General features: G+C 37.1%; 2 pseudogenes; one reads left to right on the top strand and one right to left on the bottom strand.

Moving 5' to 3' along the window:
* The first annotated feature begins 827 nt into the window (after window positions 1–827).
* On the top strand, window positions 828–6191 carry LOC120614148 (trace amine-associated receptor 6-like; annotated as a pseudogene).
* Window positions 6192–9671: 3480 nt separating this feature from the next.
* LOC120614147 (trace amine-associated receptor 7a-like) lies at window positions 9672–10703 on the bottom strand (annotated as a pseudogene).
* Window positions 10704–10881: the final 178 nt, after the last annotated feature.

Here is a 10881-nt window from a genome sequence, read left to right as displayed (position 1 = left end):
CACTGGTCATTACCTCCATCTTGCCATATGGTTTTTTAGTGTTTTGAAATATCAGCCCAGACTATTCACTCGGAAATCAAGTGGTCAGATTTTGAAGAGCATTTCCTCAGCAATAAATTTATTTTTGAACATGAAAACTTAAATAAAGGTAATTTAAGAATATGTTAAAATTACTAAATATCTGTTTAATTATGCATTTTTTAAGAAACGAAGGCGATCTCTTAAAATGTATAGGAGGACGGTGGGAAGTATTCTTCAAATTATTCAGGAAAAGCATGAAGAAATAGGACTCTAGTCATTAAATTCATCCTTCCATATCGTCTGATTAGAAAGCCTGATTCACTGAATATGTCACTAGATTTGGGACAGTCTGAACTTATTGCATCGAAGTGACTTTCCCATGTTATCTTTTAGTGCAGGCAAATTTGCTCTATTGACACTTGCTTCCCCATCTTTGAATGACACTTTGGGCAGATCATATTGCTTTCCATTCAGTTCTCAACATTTATAAAGCCATAATAAGTTCTTCCTAATTCAGATTACAAGTGTAAAATCACATTCAGTTTAGCACTTTTATCTTTCCTACCTCAATCAGTGCTGTCCTGGCCTAGGCCTTGGGGACCTAGGGTTGGGAGGAATATAAGCCTGCTTTTATATTCTTCCTTTGATTCTCTTTTTTTGCTTGTTACCTCATCCACATGTGGTAGAGCAGGTATGGAATAAGGAGAATATTAATAATGGGGCAAGAGTTTTCTCGTGCCTGGTTGGGTCATAGGCCTGATAGACAATTCTCTGTATGTGGCAGGTACCCAAATGTAGGCTCTACGATGAGGCACATGTGTGACTCACTCTGGGAGGGCCTGCCCACTGCCTCGTTCTCCACTGTGGGTGAGCTACTGCAGTCGACCTCTTTGGAGTCTGTGTATGAGTACAGACTTTTTTCTAGGGGACCACTGTATTAATAAAGGTATTGGCAAGATGATTCAAGCTTGAGTCCCTCTTTAGATCTGCTTATTTAATAGTCTTCTCGCTGACCTGCCCTGGGTTGATTTTGAACAGAGGCACATAGAATTGGAGAGACGGTGGAGAATAGATGCGCCTGCAGGGAAAGAAGCCTATACTGCCACTGTTTCAGGTGCAAAGATGTATGAGTTTCATGTGGGCTAACAGTCATGTGGAGCCCGTCATGCTGGGCTTTCTGGCAGGACATTCATTTTAGGGTACATGATGTGTCTGTGACACATCACACAGGACTTGAGGAAGATGTTGGAAAAATCAATACAGTGCTGATCACAAAGATCACAGAAACCAGGGAATTGAATGCCTCCTGCAGAGAAGACAGAAAAACCCAGACAAGCACTGCATGAGAGTGACACTATTGGAAGGCTCACTACACAGGTGATGTAGTGAGTAAAGGCTGCAGGAGACCAAATTTGGAATCAAATGATTATACTCCTTTTCTTCTAGTCTCTCTTTTCTCCCAGTGGAATAGAGAAGAAAAGGTGGACTGGATAAGGAATGAAAAATCAAACATGCCACTTCTCTAAAACCAGGCTTTTTAAGTTTAGATCCCTCTTAGCACTGGGCACGGGGAGGATAGGGATACTCAATTAGAAATAGATTGTAGTTTTCAAACGGAGTAGACCATCATGAAAATCTTTTAACACTCAGAGTGATTGGACATCTATGAGGTCTGCCTGAGATCTCATGAAGGCATGACGAAAATGATTTGTTAGAGTTCATTTGTAGGCTGTGATCGCAGAAATGATAAAATATCATTTCTCACACTACACAAGGCATTCCATAAGTGGTTAACATATATCTAAGAATAATTGTTAAACTCAAATGAATTATGTAAGAATCAAATTGATAATTGACTCAATTATACACTAACTTGTAGAAAGGAGGAAACTGTTATTAGATACATATTCATACATTGATTGTATGTTATCACTACCAACTGCTGCTTATTTCTTGTTTAGCACTTTGCCCTCGCTTTGTATTTGGTTTCCTTGAGCTTCTAATCAAAAGAGATGAGAGTACACAACACTTCTCTCCCCTTGCTCTTGTTAAGAGACTTCTGAGTTAGGGTACTGGGAGGACCATAGAGATCATTAACACATCTTTCTCCTACCTCTGTCATAATGAGGACTGTCTCACACTCTCAGTCATTTGGGAAATGGTTTATTTAGTGGACTTTTATTTTAGAAATGTCCTAGAAAAGTTCAAAACATGAAAGCTGAGGATCAACTGTTGATTTGGGTGTGAAAACTTAGATGATGCAAGACAACCAAAGTTTGCCTCCAAATCCTGCCCTTGGTGTTAGAATAACCCCTGGGGAAACACGATTGCTGCCTAATCTTGATCTTTATCTAATGCAAATGCATTTATTCAAGATGGGTTTATGAGTAAGATACAAAACATCATATGTGTGCAAGAATTTTAGAGGCCTTAGGAAGAGCCTCCAACTTATGTCCCATTCTAGTTCATGGCAAGTTTTTCTTCATAAAATAAACTCAAACAAACAGTATAAAATAATGCAGTGTCTTCTAATAAGTTTTGAAGGTTTAGCAAAAAAAAGAAAAAGAAAAGAAAAAGTAAAAAGAAAGAAAGTAGAAAAACACAAGACGATCTTTTTCTTATCAAAATAGACATTGATATTGCTTTTCTATATAGTTCATTTTTTGGACATCTGCTTCCATTAGAACAGACTGCACTATCTTAAATGCTTTGAATTGACCACATGCTGCCCTGGTTTGTTTTCAAGGGCAAAAGTCTTGCCTGCTAAAATACCACCTTTGCTATTAAAATTATTAACGAGTCTGGACTGTGGTTCTTAGAAAACTTGGGTTTCAGAAATATAAAGCTGGTTAAATAATTTGGGAAATCAACAGGTAATTGCCAAATATTTACATTAAAAAACTAAGAGCTGGGAAAAAAAAAAGGAAGATATCTAGCTCTTTGTTTTATAAACGAATTTATTGAGATTAGGATTTGTCTGGATTCTTCTTGGAATAAGCTCCACGCCTCCCACCCTACTCCCACTTCCAGACCACGAGAAGCTAGGCTTTCATCTCTGTCTTTCACTCTCTATCTCTCTTTCTTGCCGACATAATATTTATTTGCACTGCTTCCATCTGCTGACAAAAGTCTGAAATCCCTAGCTATTGTTCCATTCATTCTCATTTATTTTTTCCTGGAGTATATTATGTCATTAATTTATGACTATTAAAGTAGCATTTTCATCTTAAACTTTTTATTGAAAAAGTTTTGTCTACACTTTCCTGTCTGGATGCTTATTTCACTATCATGAACTACTGTCTTTCACCTTTATAATACTATTCCAATATGTATTCATATAACCATTTCACTGTGAACTTGTTTAAAGTTTTTTCTCCTCCTGAAGATTGAAAGCTTCATGAGGCTAAGGATCACTCTTTGTTTCCTTACTTTGCATCCAACTCCTGGCATTCAATCAATATATATTAAATAGAAAAATTCATTAATGAGTAATTCTCAGAATAATGGAGGGAGATATAAAGTTATTTCTTTACCAAAAGTGAAAAGTGTTGTATGACACATTTTTATTGCCTAGAATAATAGTTCTCAGTGGGGCAGGCTATTGAGCCATTTGTGCCCAGAGGACATTTGTCGATGTCTAGACACATTTTTGGTTTTCACATTTGGGGAGATTTTATTGGCATCTACTGGCATCTAGTAGTAGGGATCCTGCTAAAAGCCTGCCGATATACAGGACAGATCTTCATAACAAGAAGTTCTCTGAACTCAAATGTTCATAGTACTGAATTTGAAAAAGGCTGGTCTGGACCTTTGTCTATATGAGCACTGACACTACAAAATTAGGCTCTCAAAAATATTAGCAGGAATCTAAAAGACTGTTCGTTTCACAGTGTGAAATTTCTTGATTAGGAATCATATGGCCAGATGGATTTATAATAATACCCACAGCACTCTTATACCTTGAAAAGCAAGTTCACAAATATCTCTAAGGTCACAGCTCTGCAGTGGGAAGAGTCTGAGCCCTTCCTTAGGAAGGCTGAACAAGGCTTTTCCTTACTTTGCAATGTTCCAGCATTCCAGGGATGGCAAATGATCAAGGAATGTGTTCCCATTTTACAGCTTCCTTCTCATTGTTTGACTTCTTTTAGCATTGAGATCAGGAAGTTCTATCACCTGGAACCACAAACCAATGTGTAGTTTGAGGGTTTCCTGCCCCTTTCTCACATTCAAGGACACACCTGGCAAATATTCTATCAGTGAAAATGTCTTGAGAGGAGAACCGACCTCTTTTCTACCAGCACCTCAAACCTGCTTGTGTGTATAAGCACCACGTTCTTTTTTAATGCTTTGGTGTGATATATTCCATCAATCTCAAGTGGTCTTCAATGTATGTTACCATTTTCTGTTTGTTGGTAATCACTGCAGATGCGAAAACGTGATGCATAACAGGAGAGAACAAGCCAAGTACTAACACTCACTGCTTGCACCCTACTGTATCTCTAACCAAAACGCAATAAAGTGTCCTGTGAATATGAGAACAGAGGAACTGCTAAGTCTAAAAAGAAAAAAATCTTTGGTCCAAGAAATATAACAACTAACCTACTTTAACGTAAAGAGCTGTTTTGTAGAATAACTTTCTTGGTAATGGCTGTTAAAAATCATCTTTCCATTTCACACATTGCACTACCGCACCTCTATCTAGAAATTTGTCCATTGTTGGCGTCTACTTAGGAGGAAGGACTGCATGCTTTAGGCAGGAACCTAGGCAGACAACTCAGAAACAGAGGAGACGTGATCCTTCAGCCTTATAATTCCTTCCTAGATCAGTGCCCGCGGCAAAGAGCGATTTTGGAGGTAAAAAATAAAAACATATATTTTTGACTAAAAGGAATTTGTATCAGTTGAAGGGAAACAATTAGTAGTTGAAATGAACCTCCAGTACACTCGTAACTATAATTTTTGTTGGATCATATTTTGTTAAACATTTGAGATTTATAATAAAAACTGGTAAATTGAAGAAAACATGAGTACTAATAGCTGATAATTTCCTCAGTCATCCTGGTGTATTTATGTTTTCTCCCCTAGGAATATTGAAGTTAGAATCTCCTAGTTCTCGTGATAATCAAGGACCGAATTCTCCCAATGTAAAGAGAAGCGTCAAGAGAAGCAACTCGGCCCCAGTTGCAGCTGCAGAGCTGTGCTACGAAAATGTGACCGGATCCTGTTTGAAAACGCCATACTCTCCCGGACCCCGCCTGGTTCTCTGTGTACGGTTTGGCTTTGGGGCTGTGTTGGCCCTGTTTGGAAACTTCTTGGTGAAGATTTCAGTCCTGCATTTCAAGCAGCTGCACTCTCCAACCAACTTTCTCATCTCCTCCCTGGCCTGCGCTGACTTTCTGGTGGGCGTCACGGTGATGCCCTTCGGCATGGTCAGGTCCATGGAGAGCTGCTGGTACTTCGGGCCGAGCTTCTGTACTTTCCACTCTGCTGTGATGTGGCTTTTTATTACTCTTCTCTCTTCTACTTGTGCTTCATCTCCATCGACAGGTACATGCTGTTACTAACTTTCTGCTCTATCCTACCAAGTCCATGGTGTCTTTGTCTGGAATTTGCATCAGCATCTCCTGGATCCTGACCTTTGCATACAGTGGTGCCGTGTTCTACACTGGTGCCTATGATGATGGGCTAGAAGAATTAGCTAGTGCCCTCAACTGCATAGGAGGTTGTCAGACAGTTGCAAATCTAAACTGAGTGTTGATAGATTTTCTATCCTTCTTTATACCTACTCTCGTTACGATCATTCTCTACAGTAATATTTTCTTGTGGCTCGACAACAGCCTAAAAGGATTGAAAATACAGGTGGCAATACAGAATCATCATCAGATAGTTATAAATCCAGAGTGGCCAAGAGAGAGAGGAAATCAGCTAAAACTCTAGGGGTGACAGTGGTAGCATTTATGATTTCATGGGTACCTTATAGTATTGACTCACTTATTGATGCCTTTTTTGGCTTCATAACTCTTGCCTATCTTTATGAGATTTGCTGTTGGTGTGCTTATTATAACTCAGCCAGGAACCCTTTGATTTATGCTTTATTTTACCCATGGTTTCGGAAAGCCATAAAAGTTATTGTAAGTGGTCAGTTTTCGAGGACAGTTCATCAGCAATGATTTTTTTCTTTGAACAACTGTAAGCAATTAGATTGAGATAGTTGAAGATATCTTTACACTGTCCAAATGAAATGAGATTTTGAAAATCAAGTTATCGACTATTATTAAGAAGAAAAACATATTCTTCAAATTTAATAGGGTAAATCAATGTTTTTCAATGATATTACTATGTGTACTTCTCTCATACTTCCCCCACAATATTTATTTGACTAATAAATGTTAAATCCTATTTGTTAAGTGTTGCAGAGCTCCCCATACCCCAATCCCTGCAGACACTTCCCTCCCTCCATTTTCTTTTTATTCCACTGACTGTTTCCTTGCTAACCTAAAAATATCTTTGTTTTCCTTGATTTCTTTTCCTCTTTCCTTACAAAGTCTTCTACTCACTCTCAACTTGTCAAAAATTTCTCTGTGATTGACTTCATGGGGCTGTGGCTTTTTGTTGTTATTGATGTTCCTTTGCTTTGATTTGCTTATTTTCCCCAGGGAAACTTTTTGGATGGCAGTCAATCTATTATGCTTAATTTCCATAGGTGTCCGTGTTAGGAATTTGCTTCACTATCTCATGGATCCTACCCCTTGCATACAGGTGCCCATGAGGATGGAATGGAGGAATTAGTAAGTGCTCTCTACTCCATAGGTGGTTTCAGCTTGTTGTAAATCAAACTGGATATTGATAAAATCTCTATTATTTTCACATCTCTCATGTTAAAATGATTCAATGTATTCAATATATTTACTCTGGAAAACAGAGTAAAAAGTTTGAATCTACAGTAGAAAGTAGCTACATAATCAGGGAATTGTAAGACCAGGGTAGCTAAGAGAGAGAGAAAAGCAGCTAGAATGTTGGGTACACAGTTAGTGTTTGATCTCATGGTTACCACATGTATTTGATTCATTCACTGATTGGTTTTTGGGTTTTATAATCCCTTCTTATGTATATGAGATATTTTGCTGGTTCAGTAACTCTAATTGTTCTCTAAATCATTTGATTGATGATTTTTTTTACCCTTTGTGTAGAAGAGCAATAAAACTTATAATTGCCATGTAATAAATGAGAGTTTATCAAACATAACTTAATTTGTAAATAAGCCTAAATTTCAAATTTATGTTTTGAAATATTTGAAATTGATATGGTTACATAATGGAAACTTCTCAATAGTTATGATATGAAAAACAGTGCATGATAATGATTCTTTAAATTTGAGGAAAAATGGTACCTAAATTTCCACAGCATAACCTTTAAGCTTTCTCTTTCTTGATGCATTGAACTTCTCTTAGCATTTGCTAGAAATGTATGTACTAAGAATGGTGAACACAAAGCTCATAATTTCTAGTCTCCTCAAATCTGTGCACTTCCCTGCTCTGTCAGTTGTTAATTATTTTATCTTTGCAGGCCTCCCGTATCTTCCTAACCTTGCCTACCAAGCTTACCTTTCTGTCATTATCAAAGGTTTCCTGATTTTGCGTTCCCTGTGACAATTTTGTATTCCATGTCTTTTTGTGGACTTGGTAACTTTGCTTTCATTTTGAGAAGCTTATTTCTGAGCGTCGCTGTTTCTGGAGCTCCTAGAGGTCTCTGAGACACATACATAAGCCATTATGACTCAGGACAAGATTCATATTTTATATGTTGGGGGCGTATTTTGTGATCATGGAAAGAACCATGAGCAAATGGTACAATTTTTGCAATAGAGATTGTCCCTCGAATGATTGTTTTCTTATTCCGTGAAGGGTGTTGTTCTACCTATGAGTATGACGGACTTCAATTTTCTGTCTTTTTTTCTTTCTAGCAACACTATTCAAAGTTTATACATTGTCCACAATAAAAATTACAATGTATTGTAAGTTATGGGAAAAAGATGGATTTTTCAAGAAATGTTGATGTGTCATATAATCTTGAGACACTATGTTGTTAAGCATCATGCTTCATTCATTTCAGAAAACCAAAACTGATTTCTTTCAGATGTTATAAAATTAGAGAAAATCTAGCTTCTGTAATTTTTCAATGGTATAATTATAATAGAAAACCCAAAGAAATTAGTGCACACAATTTAAATATTTAAAATTCAAAAGAATACAGTCATGTTTAGGGGGCTTTACTCATCTGTAAAATCAAGACAAGAATTTCTCACGAGAATGGTATAATCAGAAAGAATACACTCTTAGAAAAGGTTTACCAATTCAAAGCATTTGTGTGATAGAAATTATGTGCTAATACATAATGTTGATTTATATCAGTTAGAAATTAAAGAAACAAGCAAGAAATGTTTGCTATATTTTTACTCCTGCCCCAAAATATGATAACCGGACTTTTAAAATCTTGATGTCTTCTTGTGAAAAAGCTAAGAGAATAGAATCAAGTCATTTAGACTTCATGGAACATACAGCACCCTCCAGTTTGACTACCAAGAACAACTCTCAGAAATAACTGACTCAGTTTATCCACTATGGATTAGATAACTAATTGTTTCTCTTCGTGCTTTGGAACCCAGTTTGTGGGTCCTACTACATTTTCTAGCCTCTGTCTTGACTTCATTTTATTCCCTCCATTTTAGTTTTCTTTCTTTTTTTGAACACATTTTTACGCTATGCTTTCTGTGTATCCTTGAATTCCCTGTACATAATTTTTGAAACAAGGTGCATATTAAGTGAATAAAGAATATATTTATTTAAAATTAAAGTAACATAACAAAATAATAACTATCTGAATCCTGGCTTAAATGTATATTAACTGGTACAATTTCTGAACACTAATGTAACATTAGGCTTAACAGTAAGAAGCTCACTGAGTGTATGACTGTACTTTATGATGCTAGTTACCTTTCCCATGTAAATTGATTTTATAGTTATTGCCAAATAACTAAATTGTTATTACAGTTAATAGCTCTATCTCGTGACTGATTTTACCTGACTCTGAAATCACAGATTTAGATCTGCAAATCTGAACACCAGACAGTACATGCTCACGCTTCTCTGAGCAAGGGGCCACCAACTTCTAAATATATATCTTAATTGCATTTACACTTTAATAGAAAAATATTGCAAAGCAGCTGAGAGAAGATATAGACAGAGGTTGAACTGTTTAAAGTAATAAAAGGCAAGATTTAGATGATGAGTATATACCAGATCCTTTATATATTCTTTTACGTTTTCTCAAGACTACTACAAGACAGGAGTTATTAACCAGGGTAATATAATGAGGACCAGAGAATGAAGCAACCTAAGATCACAGTGTTAAATGTCAGAGTTGGTATTACAATCCAGGCATTTCTGGCTCCAAGGCTGCGTTATTTCCATTACAATGAGATTTTAATGTTATATTTACCAAAAAACATTGTACCTGATTTTAAGTGTTTGGGTCAAAATTGAAGCATATTTCAATTATTTTACCTAAGAAGATCTTGCATATTTATGATCAATGTTTTCCCCATTGTGAGTCCATTGAGAATCTATTTTCAATCTTCTCCCAGTCAGAACCTACTGAGAAAATAAATTTATTGTTGAGGAATTTTCTCTTAAGACTTGACCAGTGATGATTAGTTTCATGGCTTTTCGAAACCAAGGATAAAATAAAGCATAAATCAAGGAGTTCATTGCTGAGTTATAGTAGGCAATCCAAGCTAATATTTCTAAAATATATGTGGGTGTGATGAAACCTAGGAAGGCATCAATTATTGAATCAATGAAGTATGGCAACCATGAAACCAGAAACGCGATCACTGCGATGCCCAGTGTTCTTGCTGCTTTTCTCTCCCTCCTGGCCACTCTGTCTTTGTAGCTATCTGATGATCCCACAGTTTTATTGCTCATACTTTCCATTTTCCTAGCCTGTTGTTTAGCAATGAGGAAAATCTTGGAGTAAACAATGATCATCACAAGCGTGGGTATGAAAAATAATAGAAAATTTACCAATACCCAACTTTGATTCACTGCACCTTGACAGCCTCCCACACAGGTGAGAGCACTGACTAGTTCCTCCAGCCCAACCTCATTTGCACCAGTGCTAATAAGAGTAAAAGAATAAATAATGGAAAAGAGCCAGGAGAAGGCAATACACATGACAGAAACAGATATGGTGATTCTTGTTGGATAGAGCAGAGGGTCGCTGATTGCAATATATCTATCCAGAGAAATGAAACATAAGTGGAAGATGGAAGCATAGCAGAAGGACCCATCGAAACAAGTGTGAAATTTACAGTAACTCTCCCCAAAGTACCAGCAGCCTTCCACGGACCTCACTGTACTGAAGGGCATCACAGTCACTCCCACCAAGAAGTCAGCGCAGGCCAGGGAGGCCATCAAAAGGTTGGGTGGAGAGTGCAGCTGCTTGAAATGAAGAATTGAAATCATCACCAAGAAGTTTCCCTATACAGCCAGCCAAGATCCAAAGCCGAACACTGTGTACAGAATCAGGCGGGGTCCAAGCGAGTAGGAAATTTTGACACAGGATCCATTCAGGTTCTCGAAGCAGAGCTGCGCAGCTGCAGGAGGGGGCAAATCACTGCCCATGTTCTCCGTTTTGACACCTGGGAAAGCTATTATCTTTAAATACCTTATAAAAAGGTATTTAAAAATATCCTTAAAAACGAGGTATTTACAATATTTCTGTAATTGCCATTACATTCTGACCCTATTGCTTTGTAAGTACAAATCCTTATTTTCATGTTTAGAAACTGATTCATACCTT

The sequence above is a fragment of the Pteropus medius genome, unplaced genomic scaffold, assembly GCF_902729225.1.
Source record: "Pteropus medius unplaced genomic scaffold, Ma_sr-lr_union100, whole genome shotgun sequence".
In the NCBI taxonomy this organism is placed as follows: domain Eukaryota; kingdom Metazoa; phylum Chordata; class Mammalia; order Chiroptera; family Pteropodidae; genus Pteropus; species Pteropus medius.
This window is presented reverse-complemented; position numbering and strand designations above follow the sequence as displayed.